This window comes from Trachurus japonicus, chromosome 5 (assembly GCF_045865225.1).
Source record: "Trachurus japonicus isolate A0001 chromosome 5, Traja_1.0".
Classification (NCBI taxonomy): Eukaryota; Metazoa; Chordata; class Actinopteri; order Carangiformes; family Carangidae; genus Trachurus; species Trachurus japonicus.
Window position 1 is genome coordinate 6,562,718 of NC_140911.1, and position 27,477 is coordinate 6,590,194.

Sequence of the window (27,477 nt, forward strand, 5' to 3'; positions counted from 1 at the left end):
ACAAGTATTTGACCATGAAACAAATTTTACTATCGTGGCACTTGCTTAGAGGAGCTGAGTTTGAGCATAGCAGTAGGAGTTTTCAGTCTCTACCTACACACAGTGGATAAGAGGCAGTGTGCGTATGTGTGTGTGTCTGTGAGTGTGAGAGCAGCTGATGTGAATCATGGACCACAGGAAAGACCTTGTTTTGCCTCTGCATATTAACAGAGTTGTCCATCAGCCTTTAACCAGTTGAGACACAGGAGAGAGGGGAGGCAGGTTCAGACTCACACCCCAGCAGAGTGCTCCTCCCCTGGATCCACGGCTGCTGCTGCTGGGGCCGCCGCGGCCTGGGAGCAATTTGGTGCATGCAAATTGTAACCACGCATGGGTTGGACAACTAGTAGTGTTCTCACACACACAGACACACACACACACAAGCTGCTGGTAGGGTCAGAAGTCTGGGTGTCACACCCTGTCATTGCAGATTAAGTTATGCAAAGTGAGGTGGTCGGGCAGCCAACCCCTAGGGCTTAACAAGCAGGAAACACTAATTGGGTCGGCTTGCTGATTGCCATAATTGCTACTGTGTGTGTGTGTGTGTGTGTCTGACTTGGAGAGTGGAAAGCAGAGCAACCTGCTAGGTAACATGGCAGCTTTCAGCACGTGGACCAGTTCCCTCTGAGGAGAGGAGGAAGATAAAGGAGATGAGGAAGAGCAAGGAGAGAGATAAAGCAGGGGGATTAAAATGATCAAGGTCAGAAATTACAGAGAAATCACAATATCACCCAAAACTCCATTCACCGCTTTATTATTATTTTTTCTTACATGTGCTCCAGTTATAATCAAAGGGGAAACTCACACCTTTGTCAAATAAACAAGATAGTTTTAAACATTTAATCTGCGTAACATTGCAAAAAAAAAAAATCATCTGAATCTGTGTGGAAACTGGTGCCGAGTGAATTTCTAATTGAAACACATTGGATTATTTGATATAGTACCATTTTGAGACACGGGCTCAAACCTTGGCGTGCCTTCTCTCTTGAACTGTGCAAACACACCTGCAAAAAAAGAAAAGAAAATCACCTAAAAAAAATCTGAGATATGTCAGATTGATCTGATCGCAGAGGGGAAAACAAAAAAAGGCTCAGAGTCCTCGATGGTTGTATGAACACAGAGTTATGTTTGTCAGCTGTAAAACTATGTCATCAAATAAATTCCACCGAGCGATCAGATGCCTGAAGTATGTCACACTCGCTGGATAACATCGCATAGTATAGTATAGTGACACGGCACACTGCAGATTAAGTGCATACCGTTCTTATAGTTGATTTTTTTTTTTTTTTAAAGAAAGAAAAGAACATCCTGCTTCTCTCAGAGAGGAGCTGGCAATTCAGCCTGGAAGTAATCATGACCAAAACATTATTGTCAGTCACACGTTAATGCTAATAAACCCCCAGGCGACTGTGTCTTATTATTAAATTGAAAATAGGTTGCATCAGGTTGTGGACTACAAGCAAAGGAAATCATCACGTCTGCTGTTTGGATGGCAGAGGGGAGTTTTCTGAATAAGTATAATTGTGTGTTGTTGGAGGCAGATGCTCTGTGTGTGTGTATGTGTGTGTGTGTGTGTGTGTGTGTGTGTGTGTGTGTGTGTGTGGACCTGCAGCCCCTGTTGCATGTCAGAAGTTGTGCAGTGTTTAGACTCAAATTAAAGTCTGTCACCTGTGTTTGACACGTGCAATCTCAAATAAAACTTTTGCACTGAGCTATATATAATGCAGAATAACACATTTTTAGTTTTATTCTCCATCTTAAAGGGATAGTTCAACATTTTGGCAAACTGGCCGATTGCCATAATCGCTACAGTCATAGCAGTAGGTTCGTTACCTTTATTTGTCGGTGCAAGCTATTTTTAGAACGGCGGAGCAGAGCCGTGAGCTGCTCAGAGCTACGCTACGGAGGCTAATGGGATTTCTTGGTTTCCCCTCATCAAACTCATCAAATACACAATCCAACAACTCCAAAACACTCTGGTGGACAAGTTGTGACCTGCACATTCACCACGCTATGAGATAATAACAGAACGTTACCAGACAGAATTGTTTTCAAGGTAAATTCATGCAAAACCGCTGATGCGCGTTGCCTTCAGGGACAGTTTTTCAGCAGCAGTCTCTGCATTTACCTCAAAAACAACTCTGTATCGCAACGTTCCGTTACTAACTCATAGCATGGTGAATGTGCAGGTCACAACTTGTCCACCAGAGTGTTTTGGAGTTGTTGGATTGTGTGTTTGATGAGTTTGATGAGGGAAACCAAGAAATCCTATGTGCCTCCGTAGCGTAGCTCTGAGCAGCTCACGGCTCTGCTCCGCCGTTCTAAAAATAGCTTGCACCCACAATTACAAGGTAACGAACCTACTGCTATGACTATAGCGATTATGGCAATGGGCCAATTTGCCAAAATGTTGAACTATCCCTTTAAATGTTATTGGCCACCCTGGACTCCCGCTAATCAGGAGCTTTGTGCTCATGACCCTGCATGATTCATCTGAATATTTCTGTTCCTTTTGGTCCAGCTCACCCTCTGTCTCTGCATCCTTGTCTTTGCTCCATCTCCTCTTTCTAAGCCCCCCTCTCTCTCTCTCTCTCTCTCTCTCTCTGGTGCACACAGACACACACAGACACACACAAAGAGGCGTCATAACCTACACTGTCTCTCTGCCCAACTTCCTTATTTAATGTGCTTTGGATGGTTCCACTTGTGGAGCTGAATGAACCAGCACACTCCTCTGGTCCTAATTGCCTGCTTTCGTCAGCCCCCTTTCCTTCCCTGACACACACACACACACACACACACATGGACTTGCACTTGTGCACCAACACACACACACACACACACATACACACACACCCCCTATGAGGTGCTAGCGCCCAGCGTGGCTAACGATGCACAGCTACAAAGGCAGCGTTGGGCCCCGTTACTCCGTTAGCCGCTCCCTCTCTCTCTGTGTGCAAGTGCTCCCAGCAAGCGTGCTGGATTTTTTAGGGTTTAGCGTCCCACTGGGACGGAATAATGAGTGTATGTTTCTAATCTGTGTGCACGGCCGTGGGTGTGTGCGTGTGTGTTTGTGTGCAGCCGCGATGCCGGAGAATAATGAGTGTGTGTTGCTAATCTGGGCCCTAGGAGACTAGCTCTCCCTGCTCCTCTCTCACTGTCTCAAATCACCGGCCTCTCTCTCTCTCCTCTCTCCTCCTCTCACTCTCTGTATGTAGGCTAATTTAGCGCTGGCTTTGATGCGTTCTCCTGCGGGCCTGCATTTCTCATATCCAAATGCAGGGATTAGCCGGCTTTTATTCTCCAAAGCCCATCTCATCCTGTTCTCCCTCTTTTCTGTCTGCTCGCCGTCTCCCCGACCCTTGGAAACAGTGGCAGGGACTTAACAACCTGACAACAACTGCTTTGTTGTTGTGTTTTTGTGTATCGGTTGTTAGCTTAGGCGCTTAGCCCTTTGTTGGGCCCCGGCGTTTGCTTGTGCGTTGTGGGGATATGTGTCAATAGGGAGTGGGATGTGGAGGAGATTTGCCGAGTGGGATGACAGGAGGAAATAAAAATGAGCAAGAGGTGAGGAGACGAGAAGAAGAGACGGAGAGAGGAAGAGTCATTTAACAGCCTCTATCTTGTTTTAAGATTCATTAGGAGGAATAATGGGAAATTATGTGGAACTAAGTTACGTCTCTGGGTGACATCATGAATCCCTTCGTAGCGAGCTTCGTGCGGGTGTTTCTGAATGTTTGTGTTTTTGAGTGTGTGTGTGTGTGTGTGTGAGAGAAGGAGAGAGTGAGAGAGAAAGAGATGGCAGGTCTCTTGGTAATATCCTAAATCCCTTTGTAGAGACAGGGACTGTCACTTCTGAGCATGTGTGTGATGAAAGTGAGTGTTAAGCAGCAGACGCAGCCAGCATGCTCCCACAGAGACAACACACACACACACACACACACACACACACACACACACACACACACACACACACACACACTAACACACACACCAACACACACACACATTCACACAGATTGAGAAAAAAGTCTCTTGATGATCTTTCAACAGATCTTCAGAAGTGGCTTAGGCAGCCGGGGCACGCCTGGGACTCCTCACTGACGGAGATCCACACATATACACCACACACACGGATACACAACAACACACACTCACACACACACTCACACTTACCTACCAAACTTATGCACCACTGTTACACAGATATTCTTAATTTGTAAAGGACGATCACACGGAGGGCGCTGACTCAAAGGGTCAGAAGTGAACACATCAAACACACACATACAGCACAATGGACAACAACACTTATGTTCAGGACAGAGCTCAGATCTCCTGCAGCTTCTATGGACAGAGAAAGTTATATAGGTTTTACCTGATGAGGCGTTTGAGGACCAGAAACAGTGTTCAAAAAAGAGCGTGGAAGTTCATGATTTTACAAAAAGTGATTGTTAACTTTTAGTAAGTAACAATAGGCTAAAAATAGCACCTTGTTACTGCAGTGTTATTATTTCTTTACTTACATTGAGTTTAGAGTCCAGTGATTCAAAACCTAAATATATCAAGACCTACTTTGGAAACACTTAAGTGGCCATATAGGACGATGACTGGGCTGATAACACAACTCTTTCTTTGTCATCAACAAACCGTAAAGGGAAAACAGAGTTGTTTTCGAGGCAAATGCAGACACTGCTCGAACGCGCATCAGCAGTTTTGCATGAATTTGCCTCTAAAACAACTCTGTCTGGTAACGCTCTGTTATTATCTCATAGCGTGGTGAATGTGCAGGTCACAACTTGTCCACAAGAGCGTTTTGGAGTTGTTGGATTGTGTATTTGATGAATTTGATGAAAACCGAGAAATCCCATTAGCCTCCGTAGCGTAGGTCTGAGCAGCTCACGGCTCTGCTCCGCCATTCTAAAAACAGCTTGCACCGACAATTAAAGGTAACGAACCTACTGCTATGACTATAGGGATTATGGCAATTTGCCATTTTGCCAAAAATGTTGAACTATCCCTTTAACACTTCCTATCAAAACAACTCCTCAGCCATGTTTAATCCACCCTCGGCATATTCTCTCTCTCCTTGTCCTCCTCTGTCAGCAGGTGCCACAGAACCTGCTTCACTGTTAATGTGTTTGATAATGTGTTGGTGAGGTCAGGAGCAGCTCTATGAGGACGGTGACGGTGGAAACAATCTAAGACAAAGGTTATGGAGACTTTTTGTGTTGAAGAAACAAACCTGCAGAGACATAGAAACAGATTTCCTCTCCTCTCTCTGTTCCTGTATTCCGAGAGGACAGAAGGTGTCACCTGTTCAGCTCAGGTACGGTCTAATTCAGTGATTCCCAACCCCTTGGGGGCACGCGAGCACATTGTAGGGGGTGCGTGGAAATATTTCATAATTTATTTCCAAGATGATAAGTAAATATACCCATCATTTTATCATTTCATAAACACATCACAACTAGTTTCCCCTAGGAGACAATAACCTGTGGCGTAACTCTGTGAAGACACATGCCAAGGCCTCACCAAACACCAAAACAGCCAAATATAGACTAGCTAAATAAATGGCTTGAATGGCTCCAGTTACTGTTGCTCCGGACTCAGGAGAGGGTCCAGGGAACCCGGCCACAAACAGGAGGAAGAGGCCAAACTTAAACACGGGCAGTTCAGGGAAAACTATGTGTGGATTCACTTGTATGTCCGCCGATCCACCGCAGCTTCAGTGTAAGAGTTATAAATGTTTAAAGAGTTTAATAGAACAAAGGCAGGTTGATTATTATTTATTAGCCTATTTATTTTATTTTGAAGGCAGACGGATTCTTATCTATTTTTATGTTTCATTTACAGAGGAACTATGGAGGAATTGTAGCTTAACTATGCTACATTTTTACCTAAATTAAACAGATTTTGAGTAATTCTGATAATAAATAGCTTAACTTGTTACTATGGAGAATGGAGGCTCTCTGCCTTCCACCTAGCGTCTCTTGGCTGAAAACCAACCTCGTAAGATCGGGGCCGCCGACCCGGTGTACCAGCTCTTGTCTCTGACAGATTAAACTACACAAATATACACGTTGTAACATCGTATATGATATATAACGCTATCTACCGCTCTATGGATTGATTTCGAGCCGGCTTCGTTGCTCACAAATGCACATGGCCAAGAGGAGGGTTAGCAAAACAGCAGAAAAGCGACTGGACTTAAAATTCAAAAGAACAAATAATGCAGGAGAATTATTATTTAAGATACAATACTCTGTAAGTGTAAAATGTTTTAGTACAACCTAAGGAGAGAAATTAAAATGATTTTCATTGCATAATAATATGACCACTTTTGGAGAATCATCAACACGTATGAGTGAGTGAGGGGGGACTCATGATATGAAAGAAAGTCTCAGGGGGTTACACCAGACAAAAAAGGTTGGGAACCACTAATTGATTGTTTGACTGACACAGTGCCGCTCCTGCTTTAGTGATTTTATGAATGACATCAGGACAAGTAAGACGAGACAGGAGGAGAAGAAGAATAAGTCCCAGTCTGGGAAATTCCTGATCGTGTCCTGCCGACACTAAATTCCACATAAATGCCTCATCATCTCTACAATCATCATCTCTTCTTATCGTTTAACCCTTTCTCTCCCCGCGGTGCCGTTTGCTCTCCTCCGTGTCTCCCTCCCCATTGTTGTGTTGTGTCCGTCGGAGCCTCCTGATTCCTTTGCTCTGTGTTGACTGTGATTGAAAGTGACCTTCGACCTTTTTCCGGCTCTATGGAATTCCATACATGGTGCGTCTGTGACCCCACCCCCACCCACAACCCCTCGACCTCCAGCTGCGCTCCGATTCTATTGGCTGAAAGGCTCCCTGTGCCTTATAGCAAAGTGCCGCCAGTCAGAATCAGGGGGTCAGAGGTGGAGACTCGTGGAAATGAGGCAATGGTGCACGGTCTGCCTTTTACAGCGCGGCCACAATACCATCATTCTGTACACACAGGGGCGCACATGGGAAAGAGGGAGGGAGGGAAATGATGACAGACAGATGAAAAAAAGAAAGGGATTCAAGATAAATGGAACATCAGGCTAATTTATCGAAAATGTGGATTTCCCCCTCCTCCTCCTCCAGTCCTGTGATGACTTTACACTTTTGAAATACGACTGTAATGTCATGATAATCAAAGAGAAAGTGCAGCAGCTGTAGCTAAATAATTTCGCTTATCTGGGATCTTGTGTTCTTTCTTCCATCTGACTTCTTTTTCTTTCTTTTTTTTGGTATTTTCGACGCCTTCTGAGATCTCACAGTTGTCAAGTTGAGGTCTGAACTCATATCTCCAAGTCAAGGTCCAGTGAAATTCAGACCATTTGTGTCACATCAGAAGCAGCAGGGAGTTCTCATCTAACATACAACAAAACATTTTACACTTCAGTGCACAAAAAAACAACAGCTGAGATCCCAACAACCTGAAGTTATGTCTCAACAATGTCTTGTACTGACTTCAGTGATCACCCAAACAATTGATCTTTAATCTTAATCACAATATTTCTTGTTTATTTGATTAATAATTCACTTTAAAACCAGATTTTGAGAAGTAATTATCTTATTTTAATGATAAAATGAAACAATAATCGGTGATTTTTTCTTTTTTCATGTTCCCAAAGTGAATGAAACCTTTTTGACTTGAATGGATGAGACTGAATTCACACCTCTAGACTTGAAGCACGGCAACACTGTAATCCCAAGAGACCTGACGATGAGGGTTATGGGCACTTCAAAAGAAAAAAAGATAACGTATCGCACGCTCTACTACGTCAATGTCCGGGCTGTCCAAAACTTTCTGTGATGCCTCTGTAGTCAAACTGTACTACTTCAACATCCCCCGCTCCGACCTCCAAGCTTCTGTCTTTGTCAGAGTGAAGTGCCCTCCATCTTCCAGACGGAGGCAGGTGAGGCGGGGGGGATGGGGCGGGGGATGAGGGGGAGGGATGGGGGTGTAGGTGAGGCTGTCACCTGGCTGAGGAGCAGCCTTGATCAAGGCCCCCGGATTGGACATGAACATGGAGGCGTTCATCTCGCTGTAGCGCGCCGCTCAGCCCGTGACACTGTTACAGGACAGTGCTGACAGACAGACAGCGCCTTAACTGTCTCTCTGCCCGACTTTGGATGTCCTTTAAAAAAAAAAAAAAAAACGGAGGAGACGGAGAACGGTTCTACATTTCTACATTTCTTTTCTTTCTTTCTTTTTTAGCAGCTTCCTACTGACAGGTCAAAGTCTGGTTCCTCTCCCCCTTATCTGTCTTGTTACCCTTTTCAAGCATGAAGAATAAGCTACAGTCATCCATGGGGTAGCAAAATTCTGGGAATTTTCAAAGTTGGAAACTTTCCATAGGAATTAACAGGAATATATGGGAATAAACGGGAATAAATCCGAAATTTACAAAATTGAAGGTTGGTAGTAGTATTGAATATCTATGCTAGTATTCCTCCATCACATGCACACAGCACATTGCTTACTGCAGGGCTATTGAGGCCACGCCCCCTACATGCACTGTGCATTCCTCCATCATTTCATTTCATTTATTTAGATCTCCATTAGCTTTAGCAAAGGCCATCGCTATTCTTCCTGGAGTCTACCTTCACAGATTAACTATCCATTGCAATAGATAATTACAGAAACACATCACACCATAAACACAATAACAAGATCCATAACCACAACAACTCACAACGATCTACAAGACAAAAACAAAACAAAACAACAAAACAAAAACAATACAAACAACATACACATATTACTGGACCTTATTCATTTCCACAGTGTAGCTATTACCTTAGTTGTGAAATAGTCAGATGTTCAAATATTAACATATGTTCCTCATAACTACATTAACTTACAGAAACAGTACCCAATACACAAGCAGACTTAAGATATTTCAAGTAAATCAGACAAACACTAATTGATTGTACCAAATAGCTTTAGCTAGATAGAGCTGTTTGACTAATAAATGTTTTTTCAATAGATCTTTAAATCTGTATTTGTTAGGTTCTTGGATAATATGCTCTGGCAGAGCATTCCATATCACCATGGCCCTATACATTACCGTACTTTTCATCATTCTTGAACCCTGCAGGCCACACTTTTGGGGGACATTTTACTTTTTGATTGGGTGGGGGAGGTGGGGGAGTAATATTTTACTCAACATTCATGTTTTTGTTGTTCAGTAAAATAATTGATTGTTCATACAAGAATTAAAACTTGATAAAGTTCTACTCATAAATAAATCTGTTGAAATGTCATGTTTTTTAATTGTATTATTTTGCATGGATGTCTACTTATGACAAAACAAAAGATTTACATGTCACAGTTTGTTTAAATTACCCCCAATTTCCAGTTAATTCCCATAAATTCCCATAATTCCCAGGGAAAGTTTCCAATTTGGAATATTTCCAAAATTCCCCAGCTTAACTTCCCATGGAAAGTTTACCGGAAATTGTCCGCCCCTTTGCAACCCTACTGACAGGTCAAAGTCTGGTTCCTCTCCCCCCCTTATCTGTCTTGTTACCCTCTTCAAGCATGAAGAATAAGCTTCAGTCGTCCACCATATCATGCATGCAAGTTTTGAGCTGGCTGGCCTTTTTTCTCCTCCTTGTATAAGCACCTAAACACTCCTGCAGAAAGCCGCCTCTAACCCCCCCATGTCCTCCCATCCGTCCATCCCTAAACCCATCCACGCTGCCCTGTTTTCTGTTGCTTCTCTTGAAGGATTACTTTACACGGGAGGGAGGAAGGGAGCGCTGGAAAGAGAGAAGAGAAGGTCCAGAAAAGAGCCCCTAAAATAACTGTCATGCGAGTGGACAGGCAGTGATTAAGGATTTAACTGATCATCCCGGGGCTGACAGTGAACCAGCTATTATCTAGCAGGAATCAAACGCTGCTCAAAGCCCTGGGAGGCTCTCTGCGCCTCTCAGCATCTCTCAGCTCCTCTCAGAGGCCTGACCAACATGAAAGGAGACGTCAGGGTCTGGCAGCTGACAAGCCATGGAGGGAGGGAGAGAGAGAGAGAGTAAAGTAATGAGATCTTTATTTTGGCCGTTACCTCAGGGACTGTTGATCTGTGTTGTGGTGATGTGCAGCAGAATACAAAGACCCACTGTTTGTTTATGTGGGAACTCACTCTCACTGTATGTGTGTGTTGCATGTCATTCAAAACTGGATGAGTAAAAGTCATTCATTAATCATGCAACACCTATGAAATGACAGGAAACTATATGCTAACAGAGGAATAAAAGTAAATCTGGTGAGAACATAATTACAGTAAGGAAGAAGTTAGTGAATGTGTGTATGTGTGCGTGTGTGTGTGGTTACGCTGTTTGTGTTTCTGTTTCATCAAAGGCCTTTCCATGACACAAGAGACTTTACACTTGATCCTCTTGCTGATCTCCCCACTGAAGTATGTGCTTCTGTGTGTGTGTTGGTGTGTGTGTGTGTGTGTGTGTGTGTGTGTTGGTGTGTGCCCGTGTTGGTTGTGCACCGTGCTGCACAATGTTGTGGTGAATTCTTTGCATTGTGCTAGTTAAGCTGCACTTCCTGGATGTGTTGTACTTTGTACAATAAGAGCATCAGTGTGTGTTGCTTTGGAGAAAATTCACCAGTGATTGGATGATTGGAAACAAACAGTAGTGGTGATGTGTGACCCATAGGTGGCGCTTCAACTTGAAATTAGCTTTTTTTATTAGGGAATAATACCCTGAGTAGGTTTATAAATATCAAGAATTCGACATATTCTTGTGTCAGGTTTCACTTTGGCAGAAAAACATTCCCTTTTAAAAAAAAAAAAATTGACTTGTTTTCTATTTGTTTTGACAGTGTTTATGGCTCAATATTACAATAAAGTTATTACAAACTAAACTGAAGACAGGTAGATCACAGTATCAACAGAATTATTATTCACCTCTGATTAAGTTCAAATTAGAACTAAATTGATTTCAAATTAGATTCAACACTAACTTTGTCCTTGGAAAATATCAAACGGTTGCTTGAAAGTTGGAAAAACAGTCTTGTTTTTTATTGGTAGTATTTCCATAGTATTGGTAGTATTTCCATAGTATTTTCCAGACCTTTTATTAAACATAACAGGATTAATCATATTTGTGTACATACTTGTCCTGCTAATACAGTAGCATCTAGAGTAATTCTTGTCTTTTTGGAAGGAGAGGGAGTGTTTTCAGTGTTTTTTGTTAAATTTTCAACTTCATTATGAGCTGGATGTCATCTGTCGTCTTTCAATTTAAGATATAATCATCTGGAAATCCGTGTGATCTGACCTGCAGTCAATAATAACACAGTGTTGGTCAAGGAGAGACGTTGAAGTAAGAAAATGAAGAAGTAAAGTAGTAAGTGCATGAGAGAGAATGAGGCACAGTGTTTACTGTGTGACACGGTGTTAAACTGCTTGGAAACAAACAAGACAGGAGCCAACGTCTGTCTCTGGACTCAATAACAACAACATAATGGGGCCGTCTCCGCTGCATTTTCCCAGCACGCCCCCCCCCCTAAGGTGAGCATCCTTCACGTAAGATGCCACTTTCATTCTATATCACTTTCTGCTGTGTTGTTGTTCACACTATACCTTCCTGTGGAGCAGCCTTTAACTTGGTGCCTCTAATTTCTCAGGGTCTTCAAGGACCTTCGCGTTTTCTGTTCTTCAGCTACACACTCACGCACACATACCCATACACACAAACTCACTCGCTCATGCAGAGATGAGTGCTGTGTTCCTTCCTGAGGTCCCTTCACACATTAGACCAGCTCTAATAATAAAAGGGAGAGGAGTCAGAGTGGATCCTTTGAGTGTTGAGTTGAGGGCGGGTGACCCACTTATCCATTCCTCAGGCTTTGTCTGGGCCTCTGGGTTAACCCACTTACCCACTCCCCAGGCTTCTCTCGGGCCCTAGAGTGAAGGCCGGCTCCTTTTCTCATCAAACAACTGCTCTTAATAAAGGCCAGGGGCTGGGGAGCCTGAAGCCCACGGAGCCCTGTGTGTGTGTGTGTATGTATGTACACACACATACACATCCAGATGTACACAACGGTACACTCAGAGGATCAGAACAAAAACCCACTTACACGCTGCTCAATAGTTTTCTGCTCAAACAGCGAATTTGTTCTAAACCTTTATCATTGTTCGTTACATCGAGTTTTTTATTTCCTGTCAGGGTTTGTGTGTGTGTGTTTGTGCGCTTGTTTCTCCTTCTGCGCGTCTGTATCTGTGTGCATATCAGCTTAGAGATCTCTCTCTGTCTCCTCCAACACCAAACTGCATTTGCATTTTAATTATGTCAATGTTTGTTCAAAAGCATGACAGGCGCTCAGACATGACAAAATGGAAATAAGGGACTTAAACTGGGGAATTACAGCCCATTCGCACATGTTTTGTGCGACGCTAACATGATGTACATCCCTGTGTCCCGCATGTGAAACCCTTCTTTTTCACGCCTCTTAATCCTGCTTCGGGGGGTTACAGAGGAGGCTCGCTCAGGGGAACCTGAGCGGTATCAAGAGCACAAGAAGGAGTTTTATTATCTGTCATCGAATTTGCCATGTTCCATCATTTCTAAGACCGTTGTTTCATGCTCTTCTGCTTTTGTGTAGCCATTATTTTCTGATTCAAAGTTCAGCCTTTTCATTCCCCCCCTTTGCTAGACTAAGCTTTCTGAATAGTGGCCACAGTGGAAATTACAGAAGAATGTTATGATGAATTTTCCTTTATTTCCTTTTTCGAAGTTAGTCTGTTGCTTCAATGGAATAATTCAGCATTTTTTTGAGAAATGTGTTTACTTGCTTTCACTTGTTAGTGTCGTTTGCGGTTTAAATATGGAGCTCAAACCGAGCAGATGGGAATGGCTTTGTCCAAACTTCAAATATGTCCACTTACATCTCCAAGGCTGAATAATAATCATAATAATAATAATAAAAATTGCCAAGAAGGGATGATGGTTCAGTCATTGACGTCTACACAGTAAAGAAATGGCAAACAGGTGAAGTAAAAAGTCTGCAAACTCCCCCGATATCTGTCGACTTAAAGCAGAAGTAAGCGGAATGTTTGCTGTCTGAAGATATAACTATTTAAGACTTATATTAACACAATCACATATAGAGTATTTGGTCTGAAACACGGGTCTGTCAGTCACTCTGCTCTGCTGTAAGCCGAGGAGAAAACTTTCCTTGTATCCTACAACCTTTATCCAATGAGGAGAGAGAACGGCATAAAGGGGCAGTCCTCTCTGTGTGTGCAGCCAAGGGATGCATGTGAATGTGGTGACGTAGGGACGAGGGCGGGGACTGCTAACTCCATCGGCTGACAAGAAGTTAGCCAAAACGACCGGATCGCCTACTTCTGTTCAAGTTCATAAGGTGCTGACATTTTTACTTGTCTTATTTTGAAAATCTCTAATGTAAATATTCAAATTAACAATGGCTGAATTATGTTATGCTGCTTTGATTTCAGGGTCTCACTGTGTCATTGCTTCTTCACAAACTTAAACTCTGTAATGATAAACTCAGCAGCCAGAAAACAAACACCTGAAACACAGGAGAGTACACAAAGTTCCCTTGAACTCCTGACACACACTACACATGCTACTACACTCCCGCCCACTTTTATAGCTGCCTGTTCCCCCCCTCCCCCTCCCCCTCCTTCTCCCTCCCCCTCCATCCAGTGAGTGGCAGGGCCAGGATGGTGCTTCTGTTGTGTGTAATAAATGCTGTTGTATTGAGCCCACAGGGAAACCCTACTCTCCTCTCCCAGCCATTACTGTCTAATGGCCAGATGATGGGAGAGACACACACAGAGCCTGTCACAGACAAGCTGATATACTGCCCTGCGATGTGTGTGTGTGCGTACATGCATGTGTCATATAGAGGTAGATATACCACCCTGGCCCCTGGGCAGAGGAGGCGGAGGAGGAGGGAGAGAGAGAGAGGGGGGGTTAAACAGCAGTAACTCACTCGCAACCTGATCAAGCAGTGATAAATCTTCTGAAGCCATCCTGTTTCCTGACACTCTCTCTCACACACACACAGACACATGCGCACACATGCACACTTATACACTCTCTCACTCCCCCTCCATGCACTGAACCCTTAGGGCGACATTGAAAAGGATACGCGCATCACTTAAACTGTCCCCCCCCTTTGTGAGTTACATTACAGGACAGATGTTATGGTTCTGACTCACTGGGGGGAAGCTCAGATTATTTGCCACATTAAAGTTTTTTAGCAGAGATATGAAACTCACCCTCGACATTTTCTTTTGTATCTGCTCGTTCACATTTTCACTCATTAAAACCAGTTGTTTGTGCATCACATGGTTGAAGTCTGATGGCAGTTTAGACTCTGCCACTCCCACCTACAGTACCACGCCCCCACCCCCTCCGACTCACCTGCTTCCAAATTCCCTCATTAGATCTCTAGGAATTTTACTGGTTTGCTTCCACTTGCTCCCAGCCACGTTGTCTCTGTGCCAAATGTCTCACCTTTCCCACAGTCTGTTCTTTGCCCACATGTTTTCATCCAGACCTCACGCATATTTACCTTTTTACTTTACTTTTATGTCTGTCTCTGAAACCTGTCACAATAAAATCTGGCTATCTTGGACCAGCCCACTTTCTTCCCACTTCGCCATGAGTTTCAACTTACCTTGGTTACGAGAAAAATACTTTGCGGGACAGGGCACAGCAAGTTGTTGCATTAGCCTTAAAGGGATAGTTCAACATTTTGGCAAATTGGCCCATTGCCATAATCGCTGTAGTCATAGCAGTAGGTTTGTTACCTTTAATTGTCGGTGCAAGCTATTTTTAGAACGGCGGAGCAGAGTCGAGAGCTGCTCAGAGCTACGCTACAGAGGCTTATGGGATTTCTTGGTTTCTTTAATCACACTCATCAAATACACAATCCAACAACTCCAAAATGCTCTGGTGGACAAGTTGTGACTTGCACATTCACTATGCTGAGATAATAACGGAACGTTATGAGACAGAGTTGTTTTAGAGGTAAATTATTGCGAAACAGCTGAATCAATATCTCTTTGGGGGGTCACAATTTGTCCACGAGAGCGTTTTGGAGTTGTTGGATTTTGTATTTGATGAGATTGATGAGATGAGAGATGAACAAGCTGCTTGAAAATGACCCAGCAAACTAGATGCTCTTGTTGAGCTGACTAGTTTTTGTTGATGACCATATGAGAGAGGAAGTGTCAGTCCAGGCCCATCCAGTTTCCCATGCACCTGTTCACACCTCCTCTGTCACATCAGAGCCAGTTATGCGATCTCTTGCCCTGCCCTTGAGTATCTCCAACCTCCTGGAGCTGCCAAAGACAAATCTCTTCCTAAAGGAATCAATGTCAAGGAGGTCTACAACCAGGCGAATGCCATGTCCCAGCCTCCTCATCAACTCTACAAATTTGTAAGAACTTTACAACTCTTCTTACAGCTCTGTACATCTAGGCCCTAGAAGGATTCTTTGCCTGGACAAGAAGCATAAGACCCTGTTTTCCATTATCAAAGACGCCCCCAACACCCCCAATCATCTCATCAGCAAGGTGCCATTGTTTTCAACAAATTTCATTTGGTCTGTGTTTGGGAGAGTTGGAGAACCAACTGAAAACAGAAGAGTGTGATCTTCATGTCCTAGAGGTTTTCTTCTTGGTTTGTGCTCTGGATGACGCATTCAGATGGACCTGGCCAAGATCCAAGTGGTTATGCAGTGGCCCCAGCTCACAACCCACAACAAATTCAATTTTCCAAGGATTATCCATCTTCTATAGAGGCTTCATCCAGAATTATAGCTCCATTGATGCCCCTTGATTTAAGAGCCTCTTCTGCTGGTCCCTCTCAGCATTTAAGATGCTCAAGTGACAAGTCAACTTTGCCTCCATTTCTTCCTGATTCTTCCAGGCAGTTTGTGGTGGAGACTGATACTTCTGACCTGGGGGTGAGGCTCTCCTCGTGCTAGCAAAGGATCACAAGGTGTAATCCAGTGAACTCAAAAAGGAAAATAAACTTCTCTGGACTGGGGGTCATCAAAGACCAGCCAATTTGAGGTACATATTGCACTTTGGCACCTGGTTCTGCGAATTTGGCCATCCCTACAGTCAAAGACCCAAAAATGTCTCCCAGATTTGTTGGACCATTCTTAATATCGAAAACCTTTGATACACTTGACACTTAGGGAGGAGGGTCCCAGGACCTGAAGGTCTCAGTCTTGAATCCCACCCTACTCGTGGTTACCCGGAGTTCCATCTGTCCCATCCTCGCCAGTGGTGGGATGTCCTTTGCCTATACGACCTCCCACTTCTCTTTCTCAAATACCTGTTCACCTGTTACACATTTACTTTTTAGCTCATTAGTATTTGTACCATTTCTACTTGCTCTCCTCTTGATTGTCTCTGTGTCATTGGCCTTACCTTTTCCAGTGCCCTGCTCTTTGCCTGACTAGTTTTGGGTCGTTTTGATCCTGTCTTGCACCACACTTGGGTTTTGCCTCAGCCTGCCCCTTTGTACTTTGTTTGGCTGCATGGATTTTTGTATCCTTGTTTTTTTTTCTTCCCCAAAGTAAAAACTCTTTACTTTAACATCTGCCTCCTGAGTCGCGCTCTTGGGTCCCTTTTCTGAGGACTGTGTGATTTTAACTGTTAGTAAAATAGCCTTGCTCCTCCTTCTGAACACCAGACACACTTTCAACACTGTAGTCATTGAATAGAGATTGTGATGTATTTTCAGTGGCTGAAGGCTGGTGAAATTCTGTCTGGTGCTCAGGTGGTTTAAAGATCTCAATCTTTCCTCATGGCTATATTTTGGAGGGAATGTATCGATGTTATTCTGCACTCCAGTAATGCTCAAGGACAAACAATTTAAGATGTTTTAACCAGTTCTATTCTTTGTCAACAGTTATCTTTTATATTTGTGAAAGATGTTTTTTGAATAATGCTGCAGAGAAGTTCTTGGTATGCAATGATCATGTGTAATAATAGCCACTTCTTTTAATTGGGAGTTATTTGTGCCAGCTTGAATATTTTATTATTTGTTGAGCTGAGTTTGGTTGAGTAAAACTTTTCAAGCATGCAACCTGTATTCAGTATTTGATCTTGTTGTCTTCCTGAATACTAAAGTGTCTTTTAATGAATTCCAGACTTGGAATTCAGACATCTTTTGTGTTGCCGGCACAGTGGCTGTCAATAAAAAATGTTTTTATTAATGTGTACATGCATGCAAGCACATGCATGGGCATGCACACGCACACGCACACACACACACACACACACACACACACACACACACACACACACACACACAGAAACCATCACGCACCCACACACACACATACACCTTCACAAACACAAGAGAATACAAGGACTGGACAGTGCAAGGACACCAACTCACTTCAACTACAATCAGAGCAACCTTGAGAGGCACTGGTCCTTTCTCCTCCTCCAAGCTTAAAAAATAATTTGAATACCTATATAACTCCAAAATTTGCTTGCTTTGAATGGCAAAACTCATAAATACCCAAACATTTTTGATTGCACTCCTTTAAAACCTTGTCTCTAAAGATAAACATTGAAAAGGCTTTTTAGAAAATGTAGCTTTTGACTTATTTTACAGTACAGTACCAATTGAAGCAGTTTAAACCAACTCCATAGAGAAACCAACTGGACAAGGACTCACAGCTTTTTTTTATCATGATCATGAATGTGTGTACATACATGACCCTAGCTACTACTTAATGAAGACTCAAAAAAGACACAACTGATAAATATCTGTTTGTTTTTATTAATGCGTGCATTTGTGCACCTTTTTATGATTAATTGAAGTTGGTTACCATGGTAATAATCCATCTCATATTTACTCTACTACACCATGGGCCTCCGATTTACAGTAGTCGATAGACCATAGAAACCTTGGAATACCGGTAGGTCCAACACAGTGAGCACCGGTACCTTCGCCATCATCTTCACCAATGACACATAAAATTAATTCAGATTGTAAAGAAGATGTGAGTCTAGGGTCAGATGTTCCAGTGTGTGTGTGTGTGTGTGTTTTACTCTGTCTGGCCTGCGACAGTCTTCCGTGGTAAAGCTCCCGTCTTACCTGAGGATTAGGTGGATCAGACATTGATTGACAGATCCTCCTTTTTCCTCCTCCCCCCTCCTGCCTCTTCCTCGAGCATCGCTGTGTTTGGGGTTACAGGAGAACACAGGCGGGAAACCATGACTACAACACACCCGAGACGGACTGCCGAACAATGAGGTCTCCTTGAATTTGTGTTAAGTGCGTATTTGTTCGTGCACAACACGTTTGTGCAGATTAGCGCACTGTAAATATAAAGCATGTGTGTTCGTATGTGTGTGTGTCTGTGTGTGTTTACCCATGAGGATTTGTATGTGTATGCATATCTAGGAGTGTGAGTATGCGTGTGTGTTGGTAAAGGAAGATGAAAGGTGCGTGTGTTGAGCCCTGCTGTCAGTCCCTGCCATGTTTTACAGCCCGTCCGCTCTGCACAGTGATTAGAGCTGTCGACTCTGATGTGATGACATGGGCTGAAACCACAGCAGGGGAGTGAGAGAGGGAGAGAGGGAAGAGAGGGAAGGAGAGGGAGAACGACAGACAGCGAGAGGCGGTTTGAGGGTCAGGTGGAGATCAGAGAGAAAGTTTGAAAGAGAGAGGGTTTAAGAGAGAGAGTTGACCTTGACAACAGCTGCAGCAGCTCGTAAAAAAAAATAGAATACATTTTTTTTTCTTTCTTTTTTAAAAAGTGCGGCCTGGCGCTGGACCGCGGCTACAACCCTGGCGGCTCAACATACAACAAGTCGCTACCTGCCACTGAGAGCTCTTATAGCCCACCCATCGCTTACTGGGAGTCAGCATTCAGGAAACACCTTGTATGGCAGAGTAGCAGTCAGAACTGATGATATACAGGCAGCGTACGGTTTAAGTGCTTCGGCCTTTTTTAAGAATACATTCCTGACAGATATAAGAGAGAAGAAACCCAGATTTATACATATATATTTAAATATATATATATATAGATTTACAAAGTATGATCTTAGAGCCGGAAGCCATATACATAGTTGCTGACACTTCTTTACATATGTGTACTTCACAGGCGTTCGCTCTTTTTACCTTTAGCGCGCCCCATTTCCATATGTTCTTAATCGGGCCAGAGGGAGGGAAGAAGAAATCTATGGTGGTGGTGGTGGGGGCTTAGGACACGAGGGAGGGGGGGGGGGACTATTCAGGGCCTGTTTGGGTTTAATGTCTGCTTCTGCTCTAATAGAGGATAAATAAACACTGTTCTGTTGTGGAGCGCACAGCTTCTATAGACACACACACACACACACACACACAACCCACCTTCTGGTTGCGTGGCCAGTCAAAGCTAATACAGCAGAAAATGGCTCGCTCCCCGTTCCTCCCCGTGTGCTGGTGCTGTTATTACTGGAGCCTAATAAGGCCCAGATGCCTAATATTAGACGTAATCTGTCAGAATAGTTTTGTTTATGTAATTTAATTTTTCCAGGCAGTTGTTTCCAATTAGGTTGTTTAAAAGTTTTAATTGAATTAAATGGGAGATATCTACATGAAGAGAAATGGCAAAAAAAAAAAAAAAATCAGGGCCAGGGCCAGGGTAGACATGTGGGAACAATGCTGTTTTGGCCTGTGCGTGTGTGTGTATGTGTGTGTGTCTCTAAATGTGTGTCTGCCATGACACACACCTATCATTACAGCTTTCCCATTATTGTCAAGCCTCTCAGAAGTGAGTGCTGTAGCGTCTATGGTAATTATGATGTTATGAGGTGGCAATTACATTGAAATGTGTTTGACTGTCAAACGCCCACTACAATGACATGTCAGCCTGCTGAAATGAGCATAAAATGGTTGAAATGGAGAGAATGAAAGAAATTATGTTGAGTGACTGCTTTGCTAAGAAAGTGACACAGAGAAAATTCTAGGTGAGAGAAAAAAAATACTTGACCATTTAATAACAATCTGAAATAACTCTTCCTTGCACTTTGTTGCAGTTGGTTTCCTGTTAATTCATTCATGCTATTTATTGTTTCAATACATTCTTTGAAAACTTCTCATTATTCCCCACAGACACTCGCATACAACTTCCCAGTTCCACTTCACTGCACAGTATTTATAGTTGATTTTGTGTTCTCCTGTCTAACCACAAGGGGCAGACACGAGCACATGTGGATAAATCCTTTCCTATAACTTTCCCTCTGCAGCTCCTCGGGCCTCGGGCCTCGGAGCCTGATGTGTCGGCGAATGAATGTGCTCGTCTTTGTTTATTTGGCACCTACCCACTGGAAGTATGAAAGAGTTGCCAGGTGAGGGGAGGAGGGAGTAAGGCGGTGGCAATGTAGGTGGCTGTTGGTGTTCAGGGTGTGGAGAGGAGTTTGTGGTGTAGGGGTATGGGAGGTGAGGGAAGGAGGGAGGAGGGGGGGGGGGGCAACCTGTCAAATACCCCAAAGAAAGAAAAGGCAAGTGCGTGTTAGAGAGCACTCCAGAGGAAAAAAGAGAGAGGGAAGGGAGAAAAAAAGAAAGACAAGGATCCCTTCAGCAGGCAGGGCAGTGTTGCGTGACAGGCATTTCATAAACACACACATGTATGCACGCACTACACACACACACACACACACACACACACACACACACACACACACACCAAACAGACATTGCTTAGCTATGAATTGTGCCCTGATGTATTTTTTCTCACTGGTAACTTTAGTATGGATGATTTAACGCTTAACTGCAATCAGTGTTAAAGGGTTCCACAAGGCTCACTCAGACTGAGCTGCTGCTGCTGCTGCTGTGTGTGTGTGTGTGTGTGTGTGTGTGTGCCTCCCCCCAGCCATAACAGACTCCTGGGCTGTTTAGAGAGGCTGGCTACAATGCAGAGGACAGATGTGGAAAACCCCTGGCTCTCCAGACAAGGGCCTCCTTCATCCCTCCTTCTCCTGTCCTTCACTGAGACGGAGGGATGGAGGGATGGAGTTACTGAACTAACTTCCTGGATTACATCAAACACCCCTGTGCGAGCGAGCGAGCGAGGGCTGCCGAAAACTCCCACCACCTCCTCCTTCCTCCCTCCTTCTCTCTCTCTGTCACTCTCTGCCTCCCTCTTTCTCTCTATCTCTTCCTCTGCAGGGAGTCTATCTCTCCATCTTTCCATCCAGACGCGTGCACAAACACAGCAGCGTCCGGCTCTGTCTGCTCCACTAAAACACAGACCTGCATGGCCTTTCTCTGCCCCGCTTACTGCTGAGGTGCGTGTGTGTGTTGGCATGTGAATGCTATATATATATATATATATATATATATACAGTACTGTGCAAAAGTTTAGGCAGGCGTGAAAAAATGCTAAGTCAGAATGCTTACCCATCATGCAATACCATCAGTGAGGCGTCTGATTGGACCCAAATTTATTCACAACAACCCCAAACATTCAGCCAGTGTCATTTAGAGCTATCATCAGCATAAAGAAGAACAACAAGTCCTGGAAGTCCTGAGCTCAACATCCTCCAGTCTGTCTGGGATTACATGTAGAGACAGAAGGATCTGATCTGAGGAGCTCCAAGATATTTGGAAAAAAAACCACCGGCCCAGTTCCTTCAAAGACTGTGTGCAGGTGTAGCTACCTAGAAGAACTGATGCTGTTTTGAGGGCAAAAGGTTGTCACACCACACATTGATTTGATTTAGGATTCTCGTCTCTTTATTTACTGCATTTTGTTAGTTGATGGAAAAAAAATAAAATCAACACTTCCATCTTTGAAAGCATTCAGCTTTTTTTCGCCACACCTGCCTAAAACCTTTGCACAGTACTGTATATACTGTAAAATGTGTGAATGTGAATCTGCATCAAAAAATATTCAAATTTTCTAGTGCAACTATTAGCCTGTGGATATTCTCATTTGTCCAGATCATAGTTATCTCAAGGAAATTTAAATCGAATGCAACTGGACTTGGTTATTTGTCTAGGAAGACGTTTCACCTCTCATCCTTTGATGAAGCCTCTTGGATGAGGGGTGAAACGTCTTCCTAGACAAATAACCAAGTCCAGTTGCATTCGATTTAAATTTCCTTGAGAGAGAGCAACTATTACACAAATCGGGCCCCATTATAGCCTATTTGTCTGTTTGAAGTGCTGGCTGCACTAGTTACCTGTTAGGGGCTGGTGACAACAGTGGGTGAGGTGTATAGTCAAATAACCTATTTTTTGGTAAGATAACAGTCTTTGGTACATATAAATTACATCTTTTGATGATGGGTATTCTGACTCTTATAATGACAGACACATTTTTCCATACCTTCTGGATTTTTAATTTCCGATTCAATTTCCGCCTATACTTCATGTGTGTTTAAGTGTATAAATCTCAAAGATGGGCAAAGGTATTGATCAAATCTTTGCTTTATTGCATTCAATAACTGTCTGTGAACATCCATTCCAAATTTGGTGACTTTTTGATCATTATTTCCAGAGATACATGTGATAAGGTAAACACTGCCCCTTTTCGAGGAGCCTAAATTTTCACTATTTTCGGTTTTGGGAAGCATCTAAACATTAACCAAAAAATAATAATTTTGCAGTGAAATATTTTTATACAATCATCCATTTCATAAACTAGACATATTAAAGATATGAAAAAACATGGTTGTGTTTTGTTCTACCTCGGGTAGGGGTATGTCAACTTTTATGGGCCTTATAGTTCCTCTACTATATGATTTACAGTAGATTATTAGATCATATCTGCACAATATGGTCATAAAAATAAGAGGAAAAACAAAACATAAGGTACGATGGTGCAGACGGAGAAAAGTTTTTGGCGGAATAGAGTAGAAAAGTTTGCTGTTTGAGGAGGGATGCTGCAGTTGAGTGGGTTGAAGCATTAAGCAGCAGGTGTTTGTGCTGTGTAGAAGGCATGGCCAAGGCAGCGAGCTGCAGAGGGCAGTCAGTAGCCACTGAGCCACGGAACAAGTTGGGGATAGGGATTGGCTGTTATCTGCCCAGCCGTCTGCAGCTGTATTTACCGCCTTTGTTTGTTGTTCCCTAAGCAGTCGGAGATATGTGTATGTGTGTGCGTGTTGGTGTGTACGTGTGTGTAAGTGTGTGTTTGCTGTTCCCTGTGCGGCCCGGGGAGGACTGGGAATTTTCTGTGTCAGTGCGTCGGAGGATTTTGGCTGGAGCTTTGTTGATCCTGTCTTTGTTGATCCCGTGTTGTTGTAGCGAGGGGGGCAAGAAGATTGAAGCATTAGCCATGGCAGCCAGGACTTAACCCTCTCCCTGCCTCCTCTCTCTGCCTTTACCCCACCCCACCCCACCCCACCCCACACCAAACCCCGGCAGCTTTTGCCCACACTGGGCAGGGCCAGACACCCCCACTGACCTATCCCAAGTACCGACCAACTCCTGCATACAAACAGTGCGAAAATGCTCTTGGTTCCCCTCTTGGTTTTGTGTCATGCTCTCTGAAGCGAGCCAACTTTCAATTATTGCCCCTCTGGTTCACCCAGGCACCAGTGGCCAGAGGTGTGTGATGTTGAATGTGTGTGTTAACGCTCAGTTTGTTTGTGGCTGGGAGCCAAGCGATCCAGACGCCTTTTTTTTTTTTTTTCTTTTTTTTTGGTTGCTTGTCTGACCAGTTACAAAGATAGCGGGTTGTGTGTCGGTGTATGTTTGTGCGATGTCAGATAAAGTCCCTGCTGAGGTCTTGGCACTGCTGTGTTTTTGGCACATCGTAAATACAGGAACATACAAGACGCTGGTCTTCAGATTGACTCGGGCCTCCGTGAGCTGTGACCTATCCTCCCTTTGAGCATCCTGAAGGTCAGGATAAAAGCTGCTCCATGTTAAAGTGGTGTGGAGGCTGGAGGCTTTAACTCTCCAGTGTGACCCTGCAGTTCCAACCCAGCAGTGGGAGACACACTGCTCTGAAATCCTAATAACACTGGAGAGAGAAGATGAGGAGGAACTTCTGCACCTTGCAGTTTAGCATGTTGTTACCGAGTCTAAGTGAGTTGAAATGTCTTTATTTGGAAAACCCCTTGAGACAAACATGAACTCATCAAACAAACCACGGTTAATATAACTACATTGGAACAATACAACCGTAAGAAGGCCACAATGGCCAACACTGAGACTGAAATAACAGTATATAATGATTAATATCAATTCAACAAATCAAAAAGAGCATGCATCTTCAGTGAAAACAGGAGCAGGTCTCCATGAGGTGAGAAGACAGAGCGAGAGAGGAACTGGATCTGATATTAGCAGGAAGGTTATTCCAATCTGTTCTACCAAATGATTTAATGACATTAGGAACAGAAAAATAAGGCTGCGAGGAATGTCTGATATGATAACTTGATGTATATGGTGTAAGATACTGCTGTAGATAGGATGGGTAATTAAAGTAAATGCATTTGTATATCGGCTGTAACCAATGCATGTGTCTTCTCATATTCAGTGTTGGCCAGTGTGAGTGTGTGAAAGAGAGAAATACACAACAGAGTTCCAGTTAAAGACAGAAGCAGGTAACACTGGATTCTTTTTCTATATATTTATATACACAGAGACAAATAACGAGAGAGAAACCCAATCTCTCTCTGCTGTATTACAGCGTGTGCCCAACACAGTGATGTGCAGTTTAATTAAACTGTGACCAGAGGCCAAAGCACATCAATCCACCGGGGCTGTCCAGGCAGGTGCAAGCACATGCGCATATTTGTGTCTTTCCTCGCCGCCTTTTAGCGTTTGCATCGTTGCCCAGGCTTGCCAGTTGCCACGCGTACACGTGTGAACGCACACTCGTCGTTTATCACTTTCAAAACATGAATTTTGCAACTAATTCTGCCTTAAATGATCGTCATCACTGCAGGAATGTACTTTGTAATTAAAAATTTAACCTTTTGCGTAGAGGAGCGCTTTATTGATAAGGTTTGGTCCCTGAACACATCACTGTTACTGCACGGATGCGAGTTACTGTTTTGTTTTGTTTTCATTTCTTGCTGTTCACTTATTATTGTTATATACAGTATATATTTGAAATTCTTTTTTACATTGTCGTTAACATGATCGAAATAAAGATATCAATCAATCAACCAATCAGTTTATCGTGCAAGTGAGTGTTTTAACGACTCAATAAAAAAACATCTTACATTCAGTTTTCAAGTTTTTTTTTTACGTAAATGTTTTTCTATGAAACTTTACCCAGCACTGTGTGAGTGAGTGATGGGTGTATTTCAGCCTGAGGGTGCGACCTATCAGTGTCACTCTCACATGGGAAGATTAATCTATCACTCTGAAGTCACTGAATTCAACGACTGCGTCAGTTTGAGACGTTAGAAGACGTTAAAATCTGTCAGAACAAACGAGACGAGGAGACGGATGGTGAAGCAGCTGCTACTGCTGAACCAGTGCATCCAAATACTTGGAAATCTAAACTAGATATTCTTAAAAATACATATTTCAGCATTATACTGTTTTCACCTTAAATCACACTTTCTCCCTCCTCCTCCTCCTCCTCCTCCTCCTCCTCCTCCTCCTCCTCCTCCTCCTCCTCACCCCCCTTTGCTTCCAATAAGCTTCCTCTTTATGGCTCCTCCAGCCTCACCAGCAGACAGAGCAGTCACCTGCAAAGGATTAAGGGGGTCTGGAGGTGGTGGGGAGCTGGTTATTGTGCGTGTTATGGTTGTTTGTGCGTTGGTGTGATTGTCGGGTGGTCTCTGCCTCCGGTTTTATTCTCATCTTGTAGTGGGCACTAGATCTTGGCCAAAGAATTAAACATTATAATCATACTTTTTTTGTTGTTGTTGTTGTTGCAGTTTTCTTGTCATAATTTCTCTGGATTTTCATATTTTTTCCATGTGATGACAATATAATTAGCAAACAAATGGCAAGGACAGTTTCTAATAGAACAACAAGAAGAGCAGCAGAAACAAGAGCAGGAAAATTAAGAGAAAACCTTTTTTTTTTTTTTTTTTTAATTATTATTATTTAAAGAAAATAAAGCAAGTGTGTTTTGCTAGTAAATGGTGTTTTCAGTGTTATCATCATGAGATATATTTCATTTGTATTCTTCTCTGTTATACTGACTGGCCTTGGTACCAGTCGTGTTGCACATAGCGAAGGCACAAACAGTGAGGTCTGGTACAGAAACGTTTTAATGGTAAAGCAGCAGCGTTGCAGCCAAGGTGGCATTGTGTGTGTCCCTGTGCATGAATACAGGGTGAAGACGATTTAATTCAGTGCAGAAAATGTGAATAAAAATCAATTGTGGCAGCAGGTTAAAAAAGTAAACGTATAGTGGTAACAAGCGCCCGGTATGGGGGGGAAGTCAAGGCCATCACCAGGACTGATTTGGATAAAGACATTGTAGTTCAGATGTCACTAAACGACAGCATCACACACTGATAAAGACGACATAGAATTTAGTATAAAGAAAATAAAAACAGGTTATTTATGCATATGAAGCACTGTGGTTTCAACATACACAGCCTTGCACTGAGGATAGATTGAATTTTATTGATACGCATAAATAATAAGGTGTGAAAAATAACAATTAACACAATTGAATGCAGTAAGAAACACACACACATACACACACACACCGTGCTGTCTGCTGGTAGATAGATACATATGAGGCACATCCTGATCAGTTGTTTCAAAATGCCACCTCTGCGCCCCCTCCAAAATGATTGCTATTAATCACATTACTGTGTTTGTGTGGCTGCAGACAGGTTTGAGGCGTGATGAATGACACCGACTGGACACGATCCCCCGGTAAGAAGCCGCTTCAGCAGGCGCCAAAACGGATGTTGCATGAAATTGATGTTGTTTTTACTGCAATAACGACACTCACCACTTTCCCGTTTTATATCTTAATGTACACTCGCCGGCCTCTTTATTAGGTATACTTATACACACTTACAGTAAACCTGCAGAAGTGTCTTAATCCTTTGTGTTTGAGTATAGATTCAACCAGAGTCAGAGGTTTTGGTCCACATTGAGTAGGGATGGACAAAGATTTCTGAATATTCGAATAGATACCGTTATAATATTCTGTGGTACTGCTTCTGATCATAGTATGTGATCTCATTTTTAAATGATAGACAGTTTTTTTTCAGTCTGTCATGACGGAAAGTCTGTGATCGATGAATAGTTGAAGAATTCCCTGTAATTATCGAATAGTGCTTTTGCTTTAAATTAACAAAACTTTTAATGGCCGTAGCGTTTCGGTACTGTACATTAGAAGTTATTTTTGTTTAAGTGTAACAGTGTACAGGAGTCTGTATATTCCGCTGCATGTTAAAGGGATTGTTCAACATTTTGGCAAATTGGCCCATTGCCATAATCCCTATAGTTTTAGCAGGAGGTTCATTA

At 43.0% G+C, this 27,477-nt stretch overlaps 1 long non-coding RNA gene across 2 annotated transcripts in view; it reads left to right on the forward strand.

The window, feature by feature from the left end:
- LOC146986945 (uncharacterized) overlaps window positions 1-26,876 on the forward strand; it is a 45,427-nt gene extending 18,551 nt beyond the window's left edge. The window contains exons 4-5 of one of the 2 annotated variants that reach the window (XR_015035905.1): window positions 602-739; window positions 26,831-26,876. This is a non-coding gene — a long non-coding RNA (uncharacterized LOC146986945). The remainder of the gene's footprint in view (window positions 1-601; window positions 740-26,830) is intronic. The other variant, XR_015035906.1, reaches the window with a different exon arrangement.
- Window positions 26,877-27,477: the final 601 nt, after the last annotated feature.